Source organism: Mustela nivalis (assembly GCF_964662115.1).
Source record: "Mustela nivalis genome assembly, chromosome: X".
NCBI lineage: Eukaryota > Metazoa > Chordata > Mammalia > Carnivora > Mustelidae > Mustela > Mustela nivalis.
The window spans coordinates 126,385,084-126,411,633 of NC_139040.1; the positions used below are offsets into that span (position 1 = coordinate 126,385,084).

General features: G+C 45.3%; 1 protein-coding gene across 3 annotated transcripts in view; it reads left to right on the forward strand.

The window, feature by feature from the left end:
• The window catches only part of MID1 (midline 1), a 338,502-nt gene that overhangs the window by 169,327 nt on the left and 142,625 nt on the right, over positions 1–26,550 (forward strand). The window contains exon 1 of one of the 3 annotated variants that reach the window (XM_082717125.1): positions 16,357–16,674. The exons of 1 other annotated variant lie outside the window; for it this stretch is intronic. The gene's annotated coding sequence lies outside the window, so the exon portion shown is untranslated. Of the gene's footprint in view, positions 1–16,356; positions 16,675–26,550 lie in introns of those variants that run through there. One more of the 3 variants, XM_082717122.1, reaches the window with a different exon arrangement.

Genomic DNA, 26,550 nt, shown 5'->3' on the forward strand with positions numbered 1-26,550 from the left:
AATGGGGAGTCTACCAGATGGAATTTACAGGCCTCTATCCTAAACAGATGCTTTCCAGCTGGGAAAGCTCCGACAAGAGCATGCACCCAAATGCATCTAATGGACAGAGCTCTGTGCGTGCATCTGCGTGCGTGTGCACATGCACACACATACACACACACACCCCACACTCATACACAGAGCTTTTTATGAACTGAAAATATTTAGATTGCTTAAATATATCCATCACTTAAAAATTAAAATTAATTTCAGGTGTCTGTCACCACCGGCCCAACATTTATTGGATAGACTCGGGAAAGTTGGAGATGATTTTGTATTCAACACCCTTTCGTGTCCAAGTGTAAGGAAAATTGTACCTGTTGTCTGAATTGCCCAATTTGTCAGCATCAAAGCTCCTGTTAGCTGAGATAGTCTTTGGGACTAATGAATTCATTTCAGTTCCCACCAAGTCAGTTCTGGGCTACTGACTGGCTTGAAGTGGTTTAAATAGTAACTAACTTCCCTTTGCACAAAATCTTAAGAACACCAGTCAGGTGGCCTCTGACTTCTTGAGCTTTTGACATACAGCCACCAGAGGCTGCTCTGAGACCATTATCTTGCTTTCACTCTGGGTCCAAACCCCAGTAGGGGAACCTGTAAGGATTGATTTGGCTTCCATCCCTTTGCATTGTCGCCACTCAGTGCAGTTCCCTGCTGGTCTGCAGTTGGAGTAAATGATTAATTATAGCACAGAGCAGGCACTGAAGGAAGACAAAACTACCCATTACTATTGTGCCCTCCTCTCTATTTTTACACTCTTAATCTTGTTGTTTCTTTTAGGGAAAAGAGAATTGACCAAGACTTTCCTACTGGCGTTCGCTCATTTTGGGGGCTTTTTCTCTGTTACTGTATTTTTAAAGAAGATTCCTGAAGATTTTTTGGGAAACCTTTACTCCACAATACTTACTTCCACATGGTTTCTATTCTTCCACATTTTACCAGCATTTTATGGCTGCTTTCATGCTGTTCTCTCTGTTTTGTTTTGTTTTCTAAATCTTTGTCTTTCTCCCTTATTTAAGTCTTTCTCTTTATCTAACAAATCAAAGATTAAATGAAGGAGTATCTGTAGCTCAGTAAGAAGGATTAAAAATGGTTTCGGTGCCTGTGATATGTTTTGCATTTAATCTTAGACAACTAAGCACTGATTGAAATTGTTGATTGAAGATGAAACTAGTTTCTTCATGTGAAATTGTTTTCAGTCTTTTATGAGCAAAGGCATGATTGTGCCAGACTATGATCAACCCATGGAAAACAACTGGATTTATGTTATTGTTACATATGTCACCCTAATTAGTGTATTTCCATGAGAATAAATTACTACATAAAGATGCAAAGTTTTAAAGCCATGGAAAAATACTAAATTAATAGCTTCGCGGCAGGCAAAGTCACCGATGTATTTCAATGCGGCAATTGTTTAATTCCAGGCTTTAAAAAAATTTTCATTTTTGCAAAATTCCATGGCTGGTTGAAAAAGGTATAATTTAGATATATGTCTTCTTAAAGGTGCTTCATTTTCTAGAGATTACAGGAAAAAAAATCTATTGAACTTGCAGGAAAATGGATACCGATTTTGTTCATTTCCATCTGTCGTCCAAGATGAACATCTCAAGGTTTCTTTTGCACTGCAAAGAAATTCTTGAGATACCATGAGACATTCCTAAATGTTTGGTGCCATTGTATTCATAGAGTGGAACAATCATTAGAAGCATGTGGAAGGTTTTTGGAATGACGTCTGGAATGATATTTCTCCTAAGTGTAATCGTAAAGGTGGCGATCCTTACCTAATAAACTCCCGGCTAAAGTAAGAAGCAGGGTGGCTTGTGTTTTCAGGTTTTTGGGCAGCGTAACAGCTCCATGCTGCATTCCTTCCGAAAAGCAGGTTCCACTTTTCAACTTGCCCCTATTCAGGGGGGGACCAGAAGTCATTTGTCCATGAAGAATGCCTTCTTAAAGCATCGTGACTCAAGATGGCACACGTTTCCTCTCGGTTTGCGTGCCTGACCATCGACTTCCCAAGCATCACGTGCGAGGGGAGCCCTGGAAGGAAAATAGACCCACCGAAGTAGCATCAGGCCAGCTTTGTGGGAGGCAGGAGCGGCCTGTCGGAACAAAGACGAGGGACGTAGGCACAGAAGACTGTCACGTGGCCCTGGGCCCTGGGAGCCTGGCAGACGCAGCATGTGACTCATTATTGTGACTCATTGTTAAACATGCCGAGGACAGACAAATTCCAGGCGAGTGAAGCATCCGCTGATTGAAGTGGATAGTCCGGTGGGCTGGGTGAGGTTGGCCTTACCAGCTTTTCCTTAAGGAACTCCCACGCTGCTTCCAACTGCTCCTGGGCGACGTATTCCAGGAGCACAGAGCAGCTGCATTAAGATACAATTGTTAGCATTAAAGACAGGCGCTTAAATTAGTGTAACCTTCAAGCCAGGTGTACCTCACTTAAATTGCACGGGCTCTAAAATACCAGCCTTCAGTTTAAAAAAAAAAAAAAATGTAGCCATGGCAACCTTTTTGTCAAGGGAAGAGTCACCTGAAAAGGATACACATCTCTTCACAGAAGCAGGGGACAAGAGAACCCTGTTAGGTAACCAGGGATGATATTACTGGGATTTAGATTTAATTAGGGGCCTGATTCAGGAGAAGGGGCTTTTGAGGACGTTTTTACAACTTACGGGCTTATTTCCAGCAGGATGTGTTCTCGGGCCTTCTGTATCACCAAAGACTTCTTACGTAGCAGGCTTTCACTAAACTACGCTGCAGTAAGTACTGAAAAGGAGATACCAGGAAGTGACTTTTGGGGTTTCAGATATTTAGGAATGAAGCGTAGCCCTCCTCTTCACCCTGCCCGTGGTGTGCCTGCCATTTTCTCGGAAAGATCCTCTGTTCGCGTCCGCAGTGGCTGCGTCCCGGGGTTTGGCTGCAGAGGGGTCTGGGGTGGTCATTTCGTGCACATTTGCCACCAGAAGGGACACAGGGCCATGTGTTTCTGCTGCGAGGTGACCGAAACCAGCCTGTTTCCAAACGGCTCTCTCGGGCGGAGTGGCCTTTCCTGTCGTCCTGTTCCGTGGCGGGCTGCGGGGCAAACCCGGGAGCTGGGCTTCGGCTGGGATCTGTCCACACACTGAGAAAAGGTGCAGGAGAACTTTAGAACCGAGGAGGCTGCCGTCTCAGCTTCTCCCAGCTCTGCGGTCAGGAGTGTCAGGTGAGGGAGAACGTTTCCTCTACTGTCAGGTCCGTCAGCGGGGCCTGTGAATGAAACCGACAAAAGTGAGATTAACAGGACGAAAGGCCCACGAGTTTTTAGTATGTATGTGCGCAAGAGTTCAGGGAGAAGGGGCAGGACTCAAAGAAGCAGTGAGAGTGGAGGGCTTCTGTGCCCTTTTTATAAAGAAAACAAGGTTTGGGCTTCAAGGATCGCTAAAATGTAGGTAAATGACGAGGAGGTCTCCGCGGGCACGACGCGCAGGGAAGGGGTATATTAGTATGGTCTGCTCATGCAAACCCATCTCGGTGTCGATGCCCCGTCTTCTTCCATGAGAAGACTCACTCTTCTCCCCCCCCCCCACTCCGGAGGCGGGGGAGCACCTTCCCCCAAGGGAAATTTATGCCATGATTTTAGGCAGATAAGAGGGCACGGAGAACTTTTCCTGCAGCTGTTGGTTCTTAGCTGTCTTATTATTTTTTTTTAAGATTTTATTTTTAAAGATTTTTTATTTTATTTATTTGACAGGCAGAGATCACAAGCAGGCAGAGAGGCAGGCAGTGAGAGAGGAGGAAACAGGCTCCCCGCCGAGCAGAGAGCCCAACTTGAGGCTCGATCCCAGGACTCTGGGATCATGACCCGAGCCGAAGGCAGGAGCTCAAAGCACTGAGCCACCCAAGCGCCCCTAAAGATTTTTATTTTTAAGTAACCTCTACACCCAACGTGGGGCTTCAAACTCACAGTCCCGAGATCAAGAGCTGTGCGCTTTGCTGCCTGAGCCAGCCAGGCGCCCCAGTTCTCGGTTGCCTTTAGTACAAAATAATCCGGATGCCAAATTGGCATATTTGCGGGGAGGCAAACAACTAAGCTCGAGTATGAGCCAGTGGCAGTCCAGGCTGGCTTCATGGGCAAGCAGGCAGTCACACCAGGCCCCGGCTCGGTTTAATGAATGGGTGTGACTGCCTTCCAATAAAACTTTATTCATGGACCCTGGGATTTGAATTTCATATACTTTTCCCATGACTTGAAATAGAATTCTTTTGATGATTTTCTTCGACCATTTGAAAACAGTAAGAACCGTTCTCCACCGACTGTGCAAGAACAGGTGGCTGATAGGAAGTGGCCCGAGGGCTGGAGTTTGAGAAGCCCAGATAGGGAGAAGAGGTTCACAAACCTGGGGCACAGCCCCACCCGGGAACTCGTCAGAAGTGCAAATTTCCAGGCCTCACTCCAGACCTGCTGAATCAGGTGGGGTGGGGCGGGGTAATTGTGTTTTAACGAGCCCTCCAGGGAGCTGTGACACACACAAGCCGATGATCTAGACCAAGCCAAGGTTCTCCACCTTGGGCTGCTCATTCTAATTCCCTAGGGGAACTTAAAAAAAAAAAAAAACCAACCTCCCCACCCAGACCCAGCCCAGATCAATTAAATCAGAATCTCAGGGACTGAGACCCTCTCACCGACACCTTTTATTTTTTATTTTATTTTTTAAAAGACTTTATTTATTTATTCGAGAGGCAGAGATCACAAGTAGGCAGAGAGGCAGGCAGAGAGAGAGGAGGAAGCAGGCTCCCCACTGAGTGGAGAGTCCGATGCGGGGCTGGATCCCAGGACCCTGAGATCATGACCTGAGCCGAAGGCAGAGGCTTAACCCACTGAGCCACGAAGGAACCCCTCACCGACACTTTTTAATACCTTTTAAATCTCTTTTCCTGGTGATTTCAAAGGGCAGACGAGTCAGCTGATGCTTTGATTGTGCAAGTAAGGACACCGGACGCTCAGAGGGTGAGGGACTTGTCTGAGAGACGCAGCCAGAGGAAATAGGCGCGGCATAGTCCATTTCAACTTTTCTAGAGGCAAGGGTGTTACAATAGTATGTTCAGTGGTGGAACGTGTTTGCCAAAAGCTTCGGGGGTCGTGTTATCTTTTATTACTAGTGCTGATTAATTTTAAAACACAGCTGGAAACTTGCCCTAAATAAAATGAAAACTAGTTTTAGAAACTCATTAGGCCAGAGGATGTGACTGTAATGGGAAGAAATAAGGCGCAGAGGCTCGGACAGTCCCATCTGCAAGAACTTGGGGCTGAGGCGAGACTTCCATGATCCAGGTGGAGGGCAAAGGGCCAGCAACGGAATCTCATTGCCGACCCTGGGGCTACTTGCCAGTGGATCTGAGCGTTGGGTTCCTGTTCCATATCTACAGCACGCGTAAATAAGTTATAGTCTTAAATGTCACTAAGGACAGTGAGAAACCACCATTATACACTTACGGCGGTCTTCTGACTCTTAAGGACTCCTATGCCTTGGGTATATTTTTGTTTTGTTTTTCTTATTTTAAGTAGGCTCCATCACGAGCGTGGGGCTCGAACTCACAATCCTGAGATCAGGAGTCTCACGCTCCGCCTACTGAGCGAGCCAGCCGCCCCCCACCCCCGGTGTTTTTAAGGGGAACTTTCGAAGGCTGAATGCCTTGTTCAGATGTTCTCAGCAAAGGTAGCCCCGCCTCTGCACATACCCCAGAAGGAAGAACACAGGCTATGCACCCAAAACAGAGCTGGCAAAGGTGAGACACAGATCGAAATGGAGTCACACGGTGACTAAGTAGTTTCACAAACGCATGAGTGACCATTGGGCATTTTCTTGTTTTAGTTGTTACCGCATCATCACATGAACTACAATTTTTGCGTGTTTACCCTGTGCTGTGTTCTCTGTGGCTAAGAGCATGTTTCCAGGGGCCAGTCAGCGTGAATGTGTAAACCAGGAACCGCAGCCTCCTAGCTTTACGACCTCAGCAAGCCACTCTGCCTCTCTGTGCCTCAGTTTTCACTACTGGCGAATGGGGACACTAGGAGTACCCCTTCTCCTGGGGGCAAAGGAGAATTTAATGGGCTCACAAGTGTCTGGCATTTAGTAGGCCCTCTGTAAATGTTAAATAATAGTATTTTTTTTAAGATTTTATTGATTTATTTCACAGACAGAGATCACAAGTAGGCAGAGAGGCAGGCAGAAAGAGGAGGAAGCAGGCTCCCTGCTGAGCAGAGAGCCCGATGCGGGGCTCGATCCCAGGACCCTGGAATCATGACCTGAGCCAAAGGCAGAGGCCTTAACCCACTGAGCCATCTAGGCGCCCCTAAATAATAGTATTTTGAAACAAATCGCTTTCTTCAAATCACACTGACGTTGAGGGAGAATAAGCAGATGAGCCACGTTCACACGGTTATTAAGTGACAAAGTTGATATTTGGACTGAGGCCGTTTCTGGAATAGGCGCTTCTAGCCACATTGCTGTGCTGCATTGACTGGGAACAATAAATCAAGTACTACGGGCAGCGTTTTTTTTCCATGTGTCGTATAAACTTTTTGGCTTGGTTCACATTCATTAGCAACATATAGATATCTATAGATCGCTAACCCTCCATGGGCTGCACGCTTTCCTAACTATGGAACTGAATCACAGAAACATATTCCAATGGGAAAGCCTTGGAGAAATTCTGAATGAAGAAGGAAAACCTCATTTACGGTCCTAGAGAAATGGCCCTAGCACTCATGCCCCGCCCTGCAGCAGCGACCTCTTTCTCCATGAGGAGTCCCCATCGATAGGCACCATGTGGGATATTTTTTTCCTCCTGTCTAGAAATGATCAAATGAACACACCCCGAATTTGGAGAGCCATTGAAGGTGAATAAAAATCACTAGAGTGCTTCACTGGGTTTTCAAAGATAACAGTGAACTCCGGACTTACCTTGAACGTGCTGTGCGACATGCTTTGGGAGGCGGATTGAGATTGGCGATTTCAGAACCAAACCAAAGCAAGCCGTGAATCCCAAACACTCCCGTATGTGGCACAGCGGGTGAGGGAGCCCTGCGGCACCTCTTCCCAAAGGAGAGCGGCACCAGGGACCAGGGTGGCAGCACCACGTGCCAGAAAGAGCACGAGTTTCGGAGTCAGAGAGATGGGTTTGTCACATACACCCCAGAAACTTGCTCCGTCTTCAAGAGGGCCCGACGCATACCAGGTCCACGAGAGACCCGCGATTCCTTTCACCTCTCGTTCCCTGTAGCACAAATACTCGGGCATCTCTCTAGTGCAGATGTCCCCTCCTCAGAGTGAGCTTTCACTCCCTTAGACCTCTTAGAGCAGAGTGTATCAGCTGGTTTTGAATTCCTTTCATTGCATGAAATTAATTTGCCCATAGATGACCATAACGAAATTATCTTTTCCCCCCACACAGAGATCATTTAAGAGAAATATTCTGATATGACACAGATAGAGCTCCACAGAAGGGAGCTGTTCATTGTGTGATGTTCTTTAAATCACTCACATTAAAAGTATTTTTAAGTAGTGGCACCGTTTATGAAATAGACAAGTAATGGAAGCTCTTCCTTTTGGAAATTATTAAATCGAAGGAGAAATAAAATAAAGCTTCATTTGAATGCAGTTCCTGAGACATTTCAAATAGCTCTTTAGTGAAAATGGAGAAAGGCAAGGCACTGCTACTCAGTGTTCGCATTTTTTCCCTTGCCTCCACTTGACGTGTTTATCTTGCATCTTGTATCAGGGGAGTAGTAGAGGAAAGCCTATCTCAGTCTGCGTGAATTTTCCTAAGTGGTTCCCAGCAGAGGAAAAACTCATCATGAGCCATCTAGTTATAAGGAAATAAAGGCAACTATTCTTTTTTTGGCTATGAAAAGGAAGTTAAAAACAACAACAACAACAACAACAACAACAACAAAACCAAACCAGCCCGATCGGCATCTAGCAAAGGAAAGAGGCGTGTAAGCCATGGTGCTGGCTCATCGTGAGTTTTTCCTCTGCCGGGAACCACTTATTGAGCCGTGCCAATCAGGGGAAAAAAATACAGCCATTTCAGCAGTCTTTCTCTGCATCTGAGAAGTGTCAATCTAAAGGATAAAGCATTGTCTTTTTACAAGCAAGGAGCGCAAATCCTGTTCAAAGCTTCTTTTGATTAAAATTTCTATTCACCTTCTGTCCATGTGATTATCAATGAACCAGCCTGATTTGCTTGTTTCTAACATATAAAAACTGAGATCTGGGTCACAAAAGTAAATGTCTTTTTAATCTCTAAGGCTAATTTAAAAATCAGCTTTAAGCATTAAAATATTAAAGGTTTGAGAGACTAACTCTTTTCTTATGTAAGAAAAATAAGGGAGAGGAAAGAATAAGGACAAGAAGTAAAGTGGTAATAATATAAAGAAGCGTGGCCAGTCATTCCTAGCCATACTTAAACCCAATTTTAAAAAATGAATTTAAATCAAGAATGATGCCAATTAGGAATAAAAAGAAAAAAATTTTTTAATTAGTCTAATGAATTATTAGGACGTCCGGGTTGTAGGATTTTGATTCCTTGAGATCTAAAAGAATGTTCATCTAAAACAGTTTGGATCAGGGCTGTCTCATACATGTATTTGCCGCTACGCATGGCAAATCAGTCATAAACTTGGGGCAAAGTAAATCCATGGCAGGGGAAAGAGGAAATGCCAATCAGATCATATGTGCGTGACGTGGTGACATTGCCCTTGAGATTTAGCTGGGGCCATCAGGCATGTAACTTCTCGAATGCTCTACCCTGACTCTTTGGTTAACTATGAGCTAGATAATCATAACATACTGCTAAGACAGGAAGTGAGTTTAAGGACAAGAAATTGGTTGCATCACCAGTACGTATCTTTTTGTTTGTTTTTAATTATTTTTAATTTTTATCAAAGTAATATATCTTCAAAGTACAAATATACTAAAGACTTGTAATAAAAACAGCCGTCCCCCTCCATTCTAGGAGCAATCCCTTTTGACTTGTAAATATTTCCTCTGCTATGGACTTTGATATTTCCCAGAATATGCTTTTATTGCTCTTTCTTGGCCTATGAATTTTAGACCTTATCTTTCATATCCTGCACAGGATCAGGAAGAAATGACCTCTGTTGCCTCACCCCCCCATCCCAGCCCACATCCTCCCAATAAAATTGTGTCAGTTAGGACTGTGTTCGTCTGCAAACACAAACTCTGAAACACGGGCTCACACAAAGTGGCGATTTATTTTTCTCACCGAACATGAAGTCAGGGCTCATGCGGAGACTCTAAGATGTCCTCGGGAATCCAGGGTCCTCTGTTCTTTCCTGTTTTCCAGCTTGACCACATGTCCTGTCCCTCTCGTGGTGACACAGCGGCCCCAGTCCCTCAGACGCTGCATCCGTACCCCTGGTAGGGAAACTGGGAAGGCCGAAGGGCAAACTGTGTGTCTCCCCGAAGAGCTTTCCCAGGAGATTGCCACAGCAGCTTCTATTAAATTTCCATTGGCCATACAGTGTCCCATCACCACCCACACTTGCCAGGGAGACTGGGAGATGCGCTTCAGCCGGCCACATTTCTGCCACCAAATACACTGAAGTTCTGTTGGAAAGAAACAAGGGGAAGGTGGGTACTGGATTGGCTCCCAGTCGTCTCTGCCACAAGATCTAGATCAGAGATTGCTGCCGATTGAAGGAGTGTCCTAGGACTGGGTTTCTTTTCATGTGCACTCTTTCGCTTTTTGGAATGAATAATAGTGTCGCCTTTTGCTTGTATCCATGTGCACCTGTTCATCCTCAGATGCGATCTCTCAGTATGATTTCCCCCCCTGGAGGCCTCTGTCCAGGAGTTTTCCATCTTTCTGCTCCAGCTTGGATGGAGGCCTTTTTAGAACTGTAACACCCATCATCTTCGCTTCTCTTTATGTTGGCTCATCTTCCTCGGTTTAATTCCCTCCTTTTGCTAAAACACATCTTTTTGAGTGGATTCCAAAGAAAGAGTAGAAGGGATGCAAAAATTCTGAGTCCTTCTATGGAAAAAATTGCATTCTATCCTGACATTTGATGAATAGCATGACTTGGTATAGAATCGTCAGTTAGAAATCCTTTTATCTCGAAGTTTTATAGCTCCTACCTTCCGGTGTTGCAGTTGAGAAGCACGTAATAAATCTATTAGCAAGATTTCATTATTTATAGAGAAGAGAACCTTTTGCTGATGGCAGTTTTGAAATTATTATTATTATTATTATTATTATTAGTTGCAACAATTCAGTAAACATTTATGGACCTTATTGATTACATATTGTGTGCTTTTATATTAACAAGTCCATTGGCCAAGCTATAGTACCCATTATTCACTCAAACTCTAATCTAGGGGTTGCTGTGAAGGCATTTGTAGATGTGGTTAACAACTATAACCTTTAAGTAAAGTAGACTACCTTTGAGAATGTGGGTGGGCCTTGCCCAATCAGTTGAAGGCCTTAAGAGCAAAACCGAGGTTTTCCTGAGGATGAAGAAAGTTTCCCTTGGAACTACAGGATGAGCTCCCGCCAGCCTGCCCTACAGATGTCAGACTTGCCAGTCCTCAAAATCATCGAAGCCAAGTCCTTGAAATAAATCTCAAGATATATGTTATATATCTGACTGGTTCTATTTCTCTGGAGAACCCTGACTGATACAGGCCTCATTGACCTCAAAATCTAGGAAAGGGGTTAATAAGATAAGTAAAAAAATACATTATAATAATAAGGTTTTTGCAAATTTAAGCACGAAATTGTAGCAAAGAAAGTAGATGACTTGGAAATTGAAAAATTACTTTAGGGAAGTAGGATATTATTGTGTTGACATGAAGCAGAAGGTTTAACTGGGAGTGTAGAGAATATTTGACAGCAGGAGGAGTATATAAAAATCATCACCAAGTTCATGCATAAACCTTTACCAGATTACTAAGAGGAAGATAAAGAAGGATCAGCCGTATTTAATCCATCAACAAAAACTAGGAAATGTCAAAATATTTCACCTCTAAAAGCAGAGAATTATTAAATGTTAAGTTAAGATTAAAATTTTAAATAGCATGATTTGTTTTAACTTCTTAATTTTCCAGTGAGGAGAATATCAAGTTCAATGTATTGAAAACCATGACTGGTGACCAGTTAGTCAGCTCTGTCCTGTCTGCAAGTCTACTCTTAGGGTACATTTTCCAAACCTATTTCTCACGGTGTGTCTATTCCTTCCATTTTTGTATTCACAGATTTCTTTCCTTCTTTCCAGAATCTTGTCATCCAAAACACTAAGACATCAAGAGTTATAAAAAAAAAAAACTTTCCCGCTCCTGATTTTATCTGTCTTGGTCCACCAGGTTGCTAACACAAAGCACCACAGACTAGGGGATTTATAAACAACAGAGATTTATTTCTCACATTCTAGAGGCTGGAAGTCCCAGATCAAGGTGTGGGCATGTTGGGTGGAAAATAAGAGCCCACTTCCTGCTTCAGACAGCTGTCTTTTTGCTGTGTCCTCCAGAGGCAAAGGGGGAGACAGCTCTCTGTGATCTCTTTCACAGGGGACTAGCATGGTTCATGACTTTCCACCTTCATGACTTTTTTTTTTTTAAATAAATGAAGGTTTTCTTTTTTTTTCTTTTTTTTTAAGATTTTATTTATTTATTTGAGAGGGAGAGAGAGCATGAGAGGGGAGAAGGTCAGAGGGAGAAGCAGACTCCCCATGGAGCCGGGAGCCCGATGTGGGACTCGATCCCGGGACTCCAGGATCATGACCTGAGCCGAAGGCAGTTGCCTAACCAACTGAGCAACCCAGGCACCCCCACCTTCATGACTTAATCGCCTTCCAAAGATAGCCCCCCACCTCCTAATACCATCACATTACGGTGAGGATTTCATCATATGCATTTTGGGGCAGCACAAACTTTCAGTCCATAATTTGCCCAATTGTCCCGTGAAAATTGGAGTTAAACTGGGACTCCATCAGTGAGCTTACCAGCCACATGGACACCAAAAATGGACTCCAAATGGCATCTATGACCAGTGCTTCTGGTATACCATGTTGCCGCCATCAACCAACTCAAAGAAACTAGCTTAAGGAGTACCTACGCCCACTGAGTAGAGACTTGTTGCATTTTTGTGACCTCCTGTAAGAATTATAGGTGGGGTTTTCTTTTCTTTTCTTTTTTTTTCTAAGCTGAGCCTTGCATTGTTATCTATGTGAACTACCTTCCCTCATTCCCTCAAGTACAGTGTTCCTCCAGCCGCTGTTAAGTATAAGGCAACCAGGTTTCTGGAACTTCTGTGGGAGAGGAAATACTGTCTTTTCACAGACCCCAGAGGCTGCACTTGCACCAAGCACACTTCCCAGGTGGCTGACTGGCCAATTTCAGCTTGGTTTTCACTGACTTTTAATGACGTGTCCTGACCCATATTTCAATAAACTCTACAAAGTTACTGATAGCCAACCATGATTTACTTACACAAATGCTAATCCCATAGGCTTTGACCTCAGCAGAACACAGAACGAGGCTGTCCAGGTCCTGCTAGCTCTCCTGTGAGGAGCCATGCTCATGGCCAGCCACGTCCAGTAGGGCCTGCCCAGGGCCACCTGCCCACGCTTCTATGTGACATTTACTGTGTAGGTGTGTTTATACCCAGACCTGCACATGACCACAGAGGACTGTTGTCTAGACTACTTTTTTTCTTTTTCTTTCTTTCTTCCTTTCTTTCCTTCTTTTCTTTTCTTTCTTTCTTTCTTTTCTTTTTTTTTTTTTTTTTTTTGTGGTCTAGGCTACTTTTTATGGACTGTCAATACCACAACATTGCTTCAGCTGTCATTTGCAACACTGTTTCTGTGCTTGTATCACTTTACTCACTTACGCTATTCCCAATAAGTAGATCTAATGCTCGCTTAGGGACAACCCCCAAAGGGCCATTTATTTCATTAGAAGCTTTAAAAATTATACAAAAAAAGTCCAAAATAATTGTATTTTATTTATAAATGAAAAAGACTTCATTTTTTTTACACTATCCACTTTCTTTAGGTGTTTCTGGACATTTCTGGAAGCAGCACATTTTACAACAAAAAGCCGAGTTATACTGATCTCAAACACTTGCTTCCTAGTAGGGCAATTTATCACAAGAAGATCTTGGGTTATTTACCTTGCCTCGATGATCTTGTCTGTTCCTCTTAGCATGACAGTGGTGATGTCTACTTTTTGGTATTTTGGTGGAGGGTAAATGGCGCACATTGTGAAGAACCTGGCAACATGCTTGGCTCACAGTAGGTACTCGTAAGTGCTGTTTGTTAATGACACCACCGTTCGTGTTCCTGCCTTAGTGCATAATGAGAAGATGGTAGAGATGGCCATCACCAAGTACTGTCTTTCTTCCCAGTGGATATGCCCTCCCATTGACTTCCCGGGGATTATTATATATATTCCTCCTGGAGATCTTTGGAATCTATAGCTGATAGGATGTGCAAGTATGTGGGTGCAAAAGCGTGGGATGCCTTCATACAAAAACGTAAACAGCGTGGCTTCTCAGAAATATGTCCATGAAGCTGAAGTTCTGTTTTAGAAGGCTGCCCTCTAGACTTTCACTCTGGTCTGTTTGTGGCGCTCAGACGTGGGAGCGGGAGGACGGAGGATGGCATTGTGCATATTGTTTTCATAAATATAGAATAGATATGACATTATGGTAAAAAGGTAACTGTCAGAGTTTCTACGAGCGTCTTTTCCCTTCCTTGCTGTGGCAGTGGCGGCAGGCAGATGGGGGCCCATGTCTTGGGGAAGCTGCCCATTGGATCGCGTTCTCTCCCAACGCACGCTGGTTGACCACCTACTGCACGGCAGGTACAGTGTGAGTGGCGGGGCTTGCGAAGATGAATGGGAAGCCATTCTCCTCCTTGAGAGTGTTACAGTCTAATAGGAGAGAGAGACTCAAGAGTGGAGGATGACAGTATCCCATGGAAGTGACCATCGTGGTTTGCTCAAGCTGGTGCTTACCATGTCCTGATTCGGCACTGCTCTTTTCCAACTCTGTGTTCAGTGTCCTCATGGTGGGAAAGGAGGGAGTATTTACAGCATGGAAATTGACAAAGGCTACTACTGCCGGCTTTCTGAGCATAGAGGAGGCCAGGGATTAATTTGTCTTGGGCGTTGGGAAAGCACAGAAGAGGGGTGACCTTGGAGGATGGTAGGGGAGTGAGTAAAAGTGAAGAAAGATGGATGAAACTCGGAAAAGGCGAGAGGAGATCCCAGCTCAAGTTTACCTTTGAGATGACCGTCACAGAAGGCAAAGGCAGTTGTGAGAAGCTTCTGTTGAGCGTGAGGAATGAGATGAGTTGCACCTTGGGATTTAACCCGACTGATACCGAACGGCAGCAGCTCTGGGTAGCTCCCTAGGTCCTGGGGCTGTGGGCACACCTAGGGCAGGAATAGGTGCAGTGTATCTCCAAGTGAATCAGAGTCCTTTGACGGGGGCGAGGGGAAACACAAAAATGCGGATTCCCAGACTCCTCCTCAAACCAGTAGATTGGATTCTCTTAGACAAGGAGCAGGGGCTTTGGGATTTGCATTTTTTAACGGTCTCCCCAGAAGCTTCCTTGCACCCTGTAGCTGGAGAACTATTATTTCAGAGCTGGCACATCCACGGTTCTCAATCTGGCGTGATTTTACCCACCCCGCCCCTGGAGGACATTTGGTAATTGCTTATTATGGATTGTCACGGCTGTGAAAATGCCACCGGCATCTCATGGGCCTAGACCGGCTGCTCAGCCTCCCACAGTGCCAACACAGCACCCTCCGCGGAGAATGATCTGACCCCAAATGGCAATAGTGCTGAGTTCCAGTTCCTCAGGAAGGGCTCCGAAATAAGTACAAGTCAGCTTGTGTCCCCAGGTGGGCCCTTTGCCTACTAAGGTGGGGGACTGGGGTGGGTATGGACTTCTGGGTCGAGCTATTGGGCTGCTGATTTTTCAGAGAATTGGGCAGAGTTCCTACCTACTGAGCCCATGTAGATGACACTCTAGGAACGGCCCATTCATGATCCGCTAATGTGTTATTTTTGCCCCCGATACAAGAATTTTAAAAATTAGTCTCACAAAATTGTGGCCTCTTCTTTGGGAAAGAAAATATACCACTGGTGCCACACAAAGTGGTCTTTGCTGGCCTTGCGCTTTTCTGAAATCCAAAGGTAGATCGGCATTGAAATCTCACTGGCTCAGAGCTGAATGAAGTTACTGTTTACGTGGAGTTAAGAAAGCTGACTTTGGGAATTCTTTTTAAGTCTGGGTTTAAGTTTAGAGGACGCCAGCTAGGTTTTCTCCCATTCTGCTGAGATGATGGCCAGCTGGTCCCTGCTAGTAAGTTCCCCAGATCAGCTCTGTTGGTATGGTGAGTCGTAGTGAGAGGTAGATACTTACCTTAGAAACGGTCTTCTTAAAAAAAAGAAAGAAAGAAAGAAAGAAACTGTCTTTTCCACGAAACGTCAGTGTTTCTTTTTTAAAAAAAAAATATTTTATTTATTTGACAGAAATCACAAGTAGGCAGAGAGGCAGGCAGAGAGAGAGGAGGAAGCAGGTTCCCCGCCCAGCAGAGAGCCCGATGTGGGGCTCCATTCCAGGACCCGGGGATCATGACCTGAGCTGAAGGCAGAGGCTTTAACCCACTGAGCCACCCAGGCGCCCCGTTTCTTTTTCTAATAACAGTATTATCTGAAATTATGCCTTGGGCCCTTAACAGATAAAGATTCTTGGTCTTTTGTTGCGTTTCACCAGATTCGCGTGCAAGTTCCCATCCAGATTTGGTTTTTGTTGTTGTTGTTGTTGTTTGTTTTTAGACTGGCTGGACGATTCATCTATATGGAAATGAAGTGGGCGGGGCCTCCTCCCAAGGTGTTCTGCCTAACAATTAGGTCTCCTCCCCCACTCCCCCACCCCGGCTACGCCAAAGCAGGACTTCGGGGCCAGATACCCTTTTCAAAAAGATGGTCCGGTCCTGAATGGTGCACTCCCTTGGCTGAAATAATCGTGCGCCTTCCAAAGGATTTCGTGCTTTGGGGGCGCTCCTAAAAGGCAAAGGCTTTGAGGCCCGAAGCTAGTTAGTCAGGCTCTGAGCAGACCCGGAGCAGCGAGATAAGAATAGACCGAACTCATCCTTTACTTTGGGAGCTTTCGCCGTGCTTCCAGCTGCTTCCAGCCATTTAAATCCCGAAAGCTCTGTAATCCTCGCGGAGGCAGCCTTCCCGGCTCCCAGGACCCACCCCTGCCTCCTGATTGGCGGGGCTCCTCCGGGGCCCAAGCCAGCCACCTACGACGTCTCTGAGACCCGATTTGAAATAAGAGCCAGGCGGTCCTCGCTTCCCGGAGCCCGACTTTTCATAGGCTGGGGAAGAAAAGCTTGAGAAACTTGACATTGTCTTGGGCAGAGTGCGTGTAGCAACAGATCAAAGAAAAAGGAAGAAAACGTGCTCTTTGCTGCCTGTGGATCTCACTGAGTTGCTTTTGTCTGGCGGGCTTCTGTTGGGTTTGCTGTTTCCCCTCTGAAGACCGCGGCGTGGGCTTCGAGGCAGCTCGCTCCCTGCCGGATGGGTCATGGAATTCTAAACATGAGGCAGGTAAGCTCGGGGGGCTGCCCGGGCGGGCGGCGAGGGAGGGCGCAGCCTGGGGCCCCCTGCGATGGTGCTCCGGAGAGCTCGCTGGCGTAGCAGATGCCGGTCCGGGTCCGTCCATTGGGCGTGAAGGCGGGGCTGCATTTTCCTAAGGGAACCGAAGAAGCCGATTTTCCGAGCCCCCCCACAACCACTCTTCTACCCCCTCCCCGCTTTGCCTCTAATGGTGATTGGTGATGTCAGCCAGTCATTGTAAAGGGCTTAAAAGCGGTTTGTAGAATATGTAAATCAATTCCAGTTTGCGCTCGCTGGAATGTATTGAGCGGAATCCCTCTCAGGCTTTTAGCCTCTCTCCTACGCTTCGGATTAGAATAAAGATAACTGAATATCCTGAAAAAGAATTACACGGGGCGTCTTATCTCATTTTGGCTTCCCATTCTGAGCACTTAACTGTGTTTATGGCTGAGAAGGCGGAACAAGCCTGAAGTGAGCACAGACAGTCCTTCCAGAAAAATGCAGATTGGTTTTTCTGTTCTAGCACTTTGGAAACCGTGTTGCTTCTGGACGGGAGATGGCAACCCTGAAGCGGGGAGCTAAGAAAGGCTCGGGGTTACTTAAAATGAGTCTTTGAAAGGAATTCTAAACAGGCAGCTTCTTCCGTGGCTTTGGGGCAGAGTGATACAATTCCTATCCGCCCAGACAGAGGTTTATAGCTTTACCAGTAAGAAAAGGAAAAGAAAAAAGTGGGTGTGCGCAGCCAAGAAAAGGGTGCGATTTACAACTTATTCAAACTTTGGGAAGACTCTCATGTCAATATGTAAATATCAAGATCACTACTCCTAGAAAGGGAAGACAAGATTGGAAAAACATGCTGGGAGGCTGGCAAGGGCGGAGAATTACCAGAGGAGCGTTAATTGCTTTTGCCAGCTCCTGATAAATCTGGGTGGGAAAAGTTAGCATCTGCATTACCACCAGAAAACCTCTTCACTTTTTTTTTCCTAAGTGGGTTCAGCACACGCCACCCGGAGCACTTTGGGGGAGGTGATTTGCATAGGAAGCAAACTTTCCCTTTGAGGGCCAGGGCCAGGGGTTTAGAACTTTCTGTCCATTTCCTGCCACCTCGGGAGGTGGTGCAGACTGCCCCCCCCCCCCGCCACTCCGCTGCACAGCGGACAGGCGCCAAGACCCTCTGTCGCTTACTCCCTAAGCAAGCACTGTTGGCAAGTTGCAGTGAGTACCGAAAAGCGGATTTAGACAAGCAAGTGCCGTGTGTTTTCAATGAATTGCCCTTGCCTTGCTGAACACTGCGGGGCCGAGGCTGAGCCGCTTTCAGTTCCCCAAACCCACAACCCACCCCATTCTTTTTAACACCGAGCAGTCAGATGGGGTGAGGTAAAGGAGCAAGAAGCCCAAATGGAAAGGATCTAAAAGGAAAAAGAGGGAGTGCAAAACAATTTTGACAAAGGTCCTTAGCTGGAACAAAGAAGTCATTTGATCCTGTGCGGGGCCACCTGTCCTCTCCTTACTGGGGTCTGAGCTCAGTTTTCAGAATCCCTGTTCCCACACAGTCCCTGTGGAACGGTGGCACTCCCCATGCCCGATGCCAAGAGGCATGCTGTCTGGCTTGGCACGATTTCCCCCGTGCCTGGCGCGTCGTGGCATTCGTGTAAATTGGAGTTGAGCCTGGTATTGAAGTTTTAAGGGTATGCATGTAATAACTCCTTTGTCATTTAGTGAATGAGCGACTTTTTAATCCTCTGACTACGTGTGCCTCATCATTTTTTGGCCTGTTCCAAGGGTGGGGTGGAGGAGTGGGATGCTGTGGGGGTGGGCGGACGGAAGGAGAGAAGGGGGAAGTCCTTGCTCCTCCAAAGAATCGGGGGCAGTCCAGCGTTTCAAGTGCTTCACACATTGTTCCGCAGCAGCTGTGGAGGGGCGAGGTGGTGGAGTTTGGTGTGGATAAAGCCTAACTTTATTTGAGTTTCTCTTGGGGCAGACTGCTGCGTCCCTGCCTGGGTAAATCACACCCACCAGCCAGTCGGCCAGCCCAGCCGGGCCACCCCAGCCTGGGAGCCCCAGCCAGATTCGCAGCATTAACTATCCAATAGGTCCGTGTGTCATCAGCTCGGCCATGAAATCCAATCTCTTGGCTGAGGAGTGATCCGTCCCCGGGGCTGCACAGTGTGGAACAATGGTGTGGCAGCGCGGAGACCCCTGCCTCGTCCTAGGTATAGCAGGGAGCCGGGGGTCGCCGGCAGAACGAGAAAGCTGCCTGCCTGGAGATGAGATTCAGAGCGGTTTGGCTTTCTGCCAGGGTGGCAGGAAAAAAAAAAAAAAACGCATAGAAGGTTAATATTATTTGAGGATTCCTAAGGTCACGCTGCGCGAGAACAAAAGAAAAGTGTAAACCTGATTGGCCTTTATCAGGAAGTAATTTCAAAGCGTGTGCCAATCTTTCTCCGCACTCTGATCCTAAATGGGAAACTTTCCTGAAACTTCCTTGAGAAGGAATTTGCTGTGTTCCCAGGCGAGAGGAAAGGCATGGCCACCTGTTGTGGCGGCCCCATCTAGAAACAACAGGTTGGCCTGCTCCTTTCTGCAGCTCTCCTCCTCCACACACAGCGCCCGCTCATTGTCCCTGCCCGAGGGAAGAGCAGATGATACTTTCTGGAGCTAGAAAGGAAAAAAAAACCCTCCTCCAGACAAAACTGCCCACCAGACCGAGCTTGCGTTTTTGATATCCTGATGACTTTCCGAAGCACTCCAAGAGAAGAAGGCGCACGCTGTGATCTCTGGTGGGCTAAAGCAGATCACGGCCTTTTGCCTTAGAACGTGGAGGGGAAGCAGGAGGTCGCTAGCCTGTGCGGTCGGCACCTGCTCGGTTCTTGCCTGGTGCTGTTACAGGGAAGCTGCGACTGGCCTGTTCTGCATTCTTCAGATTGGAATTCAAATGCCCAAGGACATCTGGTTTAGTAGTGAACATCTTTGTATTCATCTTTCCTAGGAGGATTAGAAAGTCCTTTCCCAACATGATCTATTTATTCTCTGTCACATCCCCAGGAGAGAACGAGGCCGCAGTTTGATCCTCATTGAACAAATGAGGAGGTGAAAGCAGAGAACGGCCAAGTATAAAGATGTGTAGCCGATTAGGAGTGGTTCTGAGGATGAGTCCTGCCCACTGCGAAAGGCAGGCTACTGGGGCGCACGGGGGGCTTGGGATTCGAGGTGCTGGAGCTTACAATGGGACTCGCCTACAGCATCGTTTTTGCTTACGGCTCTGTAAGCATCACGTAGTGTCCCGAGTATGTTTGATGGTTTCTTTCATTTGAAAGTCAAGCCTCTAAAAGTTGAAAAGGCATTTCTGTTCTCATTTGTCCCAACACGGAGATAGAAGGATACTGTAACTAACCAGAATTTAAAATATGTATCTGAGAAATGTTCCCTTTCAACAGCTGTTGCAACTTTTTGCATGTGGTTTGGAGGTCGGTTTGGAGGTCCCGTGTCTTCAACACCCCGTCGAGATGTTCCTGCCTTCCCAGCTATCTCTCCTTTACAGGGAATGTTAGAATCCCAAGACTTGCTGTCAGATTAAAGATTCTTATTGGTCGTTTTGAAACATTCAGGTTGACTTTTCCTTGCCATTCGTTATGACATGCGTTCATAGTTTGCTTGGCTGTGGACCGCGTAGGCTGTGGGCAAATCCTTTAATTGGTGGGTACATGTTATCCGCAGACATTCCAGTGAGTTTTAAGGCCAAGTGTGTATGTGGATGTCTCCTGGCTTTGATCCCTTGTGTGGTAAATCGACATCCAAGGTAGCTATGGCAACCTGCTCTGCGCGGTGTTTCGTGAAAGGGGGGGATTGGGTCACTGGACAAAGAGTGATTTGTTTGATTAGAAGAAGGTGGGGCTGATCAGGACATTTTTTTAACCCGCATGCTCTGAGGACCCCAGTTCATCCAAATCATTCGGATTTTTCTCCTTAGGCAGGAAGAATCCATGGTTCGCCACGACCAAAGTATTTTGCAAATGAAATAGAAATGTTTTTCAGTCAGATGGTGGCTACTTCCAAAAATCAACTTACGAAACGAAAGGGAAAGCCAACGTATGATCAGTATCCCTGTTACACTTAGTATGAATGTTCCCATTTTCAGAACTTGGTGGGGTTTTAAAAAAGAAAGACCGTAGTCCGCTCAGGCGGTGTGCATTTCAGTTAGCCACCTGCAGAGGTCGGGCTTGAAGTGTCGATGATGGAAGTCCTGGCCACCGCGGCTGGGAGCTGATCTGAGGCTCGGAGAATTGCTCTGCTTACTTGGAACAATTAGTTAGCGATTCTTTAATCTTCTGACCAAAGCCACAATGGAAATGAGTTCATTCAAGGAAGAGAATATCAAGTATGCTGTGATTAAAGAAAGGGCTAGAAAGCCAGGTCAAACAGGAATCTAATCTCCCATTTAGATATGGGACAGTTTTATCAACATGATTCTTTCCGGGTCATTATCAATTCCTTTTATTCCACATGAAATTCATCTGGGGGGGGGGTTGTTCTAGAAGGTTGATTGCCTAGTTTTATGAGGGACCCTTCGGCATCCACAAGACTCCCCCCTCCACCTCCTGGAGGAAAATATCCCTTTGACATAAATTAGAATGGTTAATGGCCTCCAGAAAGTTAGGTGGTGGTAAAGAGGTCAGTAAATTGAGGCACTGAAAAAAAAAATGTTTAGAGAGGACTTTCCTAAAATAACACAACACAAAGCAAACACACAAACAAAACTAAGAACTTACCTGCTTTGTGCTATAAGAAAAATTTTGGCTAAAAAAGGCCAAAAAAAAAAAAAGGAAGATGAAGGTTTCATATGCAGTCAGCTGTTTATGATGAGTAGAGTACATTATTCAAGGGCATTTGCTGAGTACATACAGAATTAATGTATCCAGTAGTCCGTTCATTTAAGCTACTTTAAATGGTTATTATATGCCTTTTTGAGCTACAGACATGATTTTAATATGATCCCTTGCCCTCCAAGGACTTTTGATCTGATGTATAGCTTATTATTTCTGTAGCTCAATGTAGGTTATAATAATAAGTACATTTATATGCATAAAATAAGTACTTTTATAATGTTATTATAAATAATAAGTATATTATATATAATATACTTATAATAAGTACATTTGTATACTTATAATAAGTACATTTGTATACTTATAATAAGTGCATTTGTATGGATAAAAATCTGCTTGATAATTTGGTAGCCAAAGCTTTCTTGACCTTAGGAGACTTGACAAATGGTTTGTATTTGTGAAGTTTAGTTAATTTGTAGCCGTATATCATTTGTAGGAAGTTATAAGTTCCTAGTCAAAACACATTTAACATAATTATTAAGTAGTAACTTAACCAGTTTTTATCTTTTTTTAAAGAAGGTCTTTCTTTTCTTTTCTTTTTTAAAGGTTTTATTTATTTATTTGACAGACAGAGATCACAAGTAGGCAGAGAGGCAGGCAGAGAGAGGGGAGGAAGCAGGCTCCTCGCTGAGCAGAGAGCCCGATGCGGGGCTCGATCCCAGGACCCTGGGATCACGACCTGAGCCGAAGGCAGAGGCTCAAACCTCTGAGCCACCCAGGCACCCCAGGTCTTTCTTTTCTTTATTTAAGACTGTATTTATTTGATAGCGTGCGTGCGAGCATACAAGCAGAGGGAGCACCTGAGGGAGAGGGGGAAGCAGGCTCCCCGCGGAGCAGAGAGCCCGATGCGGGGCTCGATTCCAGGACCCTAAGATCATGACCTGAGCCAAAGGCAGACGCTTAACCACTGAGCCACCCAGGCGCCCCCTCACCAATTTTTATCAATAGAGAAAAATAACTCCAAGGCAGTCCCCAGTCCAGGAAGGCTTTGTGCTCTAAGAGTTTGGTTGTTTGAAACCCCGAAGGTTCTCCAGTGAGAAATGATTCCATTTCTAGAACTCGCTGTCTTAAAAAAAATAACCAGTCAGATTCAGTTCTGAGTTTTGAGGACATGCGTCCATGTTACACAGGATGGAATGCAGAAGGAGCACGAGTTACCGTACTTTGGCTAATGGGCCCCTCTTCGCAATATTTGAAGTAGGAAAAGTTTAGTTGAGTTTGCAGCTTTCTTTCTACAACCTTCTGATACCTTCTAGCTCCCACTGGGACTCCCTATCCAAATACAGTGAATTGAGTTTCTGTAAGTGCCCAGTTTCCCTCCTGTCCTACCCCACCGCCAAAACACACTCCTGCTTCATCTAGACAATGGTCTTGGCCAGGTGTTGGGGGAGAAGCAATATGGTGAGCTAAGGCTCATGCCTTAGCCCTTCAAACCTCAGGATGAATCTTAACTTGGAGAAAGAGTAGGTGATAGAGCCTGGAGCCGCAAAAATCCGGATTGCCCTTTCCGGGACAACGTTTGTGGGCAAGCTCATGGCTTTGGCAGATGGGACTTGCTGGTGTGTCGACCTGTGGGTCCGACCTCTTCACTTGTTCTTTTCTCGGCGTCCTGCCTGAACTTGGGGACTCACTGAGGTCTTTGTGGGTGACAACCAAGAAAGCACAGGGGGCCAAGTGAGTGGAATGATGGTTCTCGTGGGTTTAGGTTGTTTGTAAGGATTCTCTGCGTAAGCTAAACGCTGTCTACTGGATTACAAGAAATGGAAAGAAAGAAGTGGGAGCTTCCTCTTACCCACACAAGTATTGGGAATGGTGCGTACATTTCCAGTTCATCATTTGCCTGCCTGTCTTGGGACTGAGTTGTTCAAGACCAAGAGTTACAGGCGCCCGGGTGGCTCAGTGGGTTAAGCCTCTGCCTTCGGCTCAGGTCATGATCTCAGGGTCCCGGGATCGAGCCCCCCATCGGGCTCTCTGCTCAGCAGGAAGCCTCCTTCCCCCTTCTCTCTGCCTGACTCTTTGCCTACTTGTGATCATTCTCTTTTGCTGTCAAATAAATAAATAATTTTTTTTTTAAAAAGAAAGAAACCAAGAGTTACATCTTAATTATCTTGAAATCCCCGAGCCCAAGCACAGTGCCTGACACACAAGAAGAACCATTACCTATTTTATGGGTACATGCTACATGAATTTTTAGCAGGAAAGAGCATCTTCCAAGGGAGCATTTTCAAGAGGAAGAAAGGGCGTTAGAAAGATTGGGGAACAGCAAGGACTGAATAGATAGACATCAGAGAAAAATCAAAGGAAGTTGCAGTTGTTTGACCGCCCATGCGGTTGTGTTCTGGGTGAGGACAGGGCCTGGAACGTGGCAGGCGACTTAGCTTCTACCCTCCGTCGTGGGGCTACAGAACCAGTTACGAAACGGGATGTGTCCTCCAATAGCGCAAAGCCTAGAAGCAACGATGGACTCTGCTCCTTGCCCTCATGGAGCCCGACCCAGTGTGTTCGGCCCTTGGCCCATGTGCAGCTGGTTTCTTTTGCCAGGTTAGTGGTATGCCCAAGGTCACTCAGAATGCTTCTGAGAGGAGACGGCAGCCTTCTGCTCCATTCTACGCATATGGTGGCCACATTTTCTCTACGAGATTCAAGACATATGCTGGACAAAGCATTTTCACTGCTTCTGGGTGTGACAGACTGAGAGTTACAGTTAAAATGATGAAATAGAAGTTTCTGAGACATTTACTGGTTTACGGAGACAGCGGGACGAATACATTTTCAAAGGGCCCATTCAGTAGGCTGTGTTGTCTGTCGCATGTCAAGTGGTGGAGTGTGGCTTCAGTTGTACGTGTTTTGAAGTGGCCTTTCCCCAGATAATTCAGAGGAAGGGAGCTGTGTGTGGACAAGGGCAATCTGTTGAATGCCCTGCTCACTTGCCAATAACTAGATGAATGGCCAGATGAAGAAACAGAGATGGAAGACATCCCCAAATGTTAGAAAACTACATGTTTAGGAGACAGCAAGAGTACTGGTTAAAAGTGTAGCATGTGTGGGTTGAAATTTTCACTCAGAGGGATGCTTTACCCTCCATCAGGGAGCAAAGGTATGAGCAAGTTTACTTCTAGAGCCTGAGTCTTCTTGACTCCCCATCTTACTGCCTTTTGACTATACTACAAGCCATCTGGTAAGATAAAATTTGGATGTTTGGGGGTCACAGTCTAATGTAATGAGCCAGTAAATGCCAAGACAGTTCCAGAAGGTCGATGGTTTCTGGTGAGTCAAGAATCAGGAAGGATTGTATCCCCTTTAGGAGCAAATACTGTCCAAAAAATCCAAATGCTCACATAGCCCTATCTTTGGAGTTTGTGCTACTTTTGTCTGCATAGTCTTTGCTGTGATTTTTGATAAGTGTGAACATGGCAGAGAGTAAAAACCTTAAGAGGATTATGTTTACACAGAAGAGAGTTGTGGGAGTGAAGGGAGTCTTTTTCTCTGCGAATTAATCAGGGGTATTTTCTGGAAATAGTATAGGAGAATGCCATGGAACAAATAGAAGGGCGAGGCAAGCAGAATACAAAAATTGGCTACTCATGGAGGGACTTGGTGGAGGTTTTTTGTTTCAAGAGGATTTCTAGAGGGATAGGATGCTGCCGCCCTTTCTACACCGCTCTGCATGAGAGAAGGAATAGAAATCATGATGACTGAATGAGAGAAATTTCTCAGTGGAGGAGAACGTGATAGGGGACTATTAAATATGAATATTTACTGACCAGTGCGTCTCAGCCTGGAGAAGACACTTGCTGAATATTTTTAACATTTCCCCTTTTTAACATTTTAGCTGTCAGAATGGAATAGTTCACATGTAAACTACATTGTTTTGGTTTAACTAACAAAGAATGATAAGACACGAATCGTTTGTGACAGCACCGAACATTGATAACAGAAGACATTAATGCCTGCAGACACAGCCTACATGGTAAAATTCTGGGAGCAAAAATGCTTATTATGTTAGGCCAACGTGCTTTGACCTAGTTTTGCTTTTCTGCTTGGAAATTATGTCAGCATTAGTTACATCATCCCCGCGGATGAGCAATTTCACATTCTTGTTTATTTCAGCGTCGCTTTATTCGTTTTGTAGATTTAGTTCTGACCTCCAAGAAGCCAAACTAATCCTCATTGACTTGCACTTTCCTTTTGAAATGACTCTTCTGCATGATAAAGAGAGAATTTCGTGTATTAGCCAAACAACCCAAGATGCTTTCTTCAAAGACACTCATTTCTCCTTGATCGGGAGCCACTGCCCTCTCCAAAGGCCAGGCAGTTTTCTGCTGATGAGAATTAGTCTCCCCTTCTTTGTTGTTTGGGGATGGAATAGATTACTGTGCCTAAGACTGCCATAGTTGAATAACAAAAACTTTGCAGAAGACAAAGCACTCGATAGGACGGTTCCCAGCCCATCATCCTAAAGTTTGCTTTCTTTATCCAGTAGAACTGGTCTGGTGTATTTTTCCTACTTAACATTTTTATGGGATAATTTTCCAAATGAATTATTTCCTCCGTTGATTTCAAACACATTTTTTTCCCTGCCATTTAATACTTTATATCACTAGGGGAAAGAACCACTTAATTCTTTCATACATTTATGAATTCAAATCTTCAAAGAGTGTGAGTTCTTCCAGTGATCAACTTAAATCAAATTTACAAGTATAATTTGCTACCAAAAGACCTTGAACGGTTTTTGGTGCACATGTTTTGGCATTCCTTATTAACAAGTGTAATCAGGCAAAAGCCCACAAGAATATGTATTTGTGGTTCCCCTTCAAAAAGCTACCAACGGATGCTCTTGTTTTCTAATTAAATCCCTTCGTTGTTAGCTCCTTTGCAAATCCTGTCTGAATGCAGACAATCCAAGAAGGGAGTGTCCCCTTCAAAGCACTACCAAACCAACTGAATTTTAACAAGGTAAACTGCTGATCAGCTGTGGATC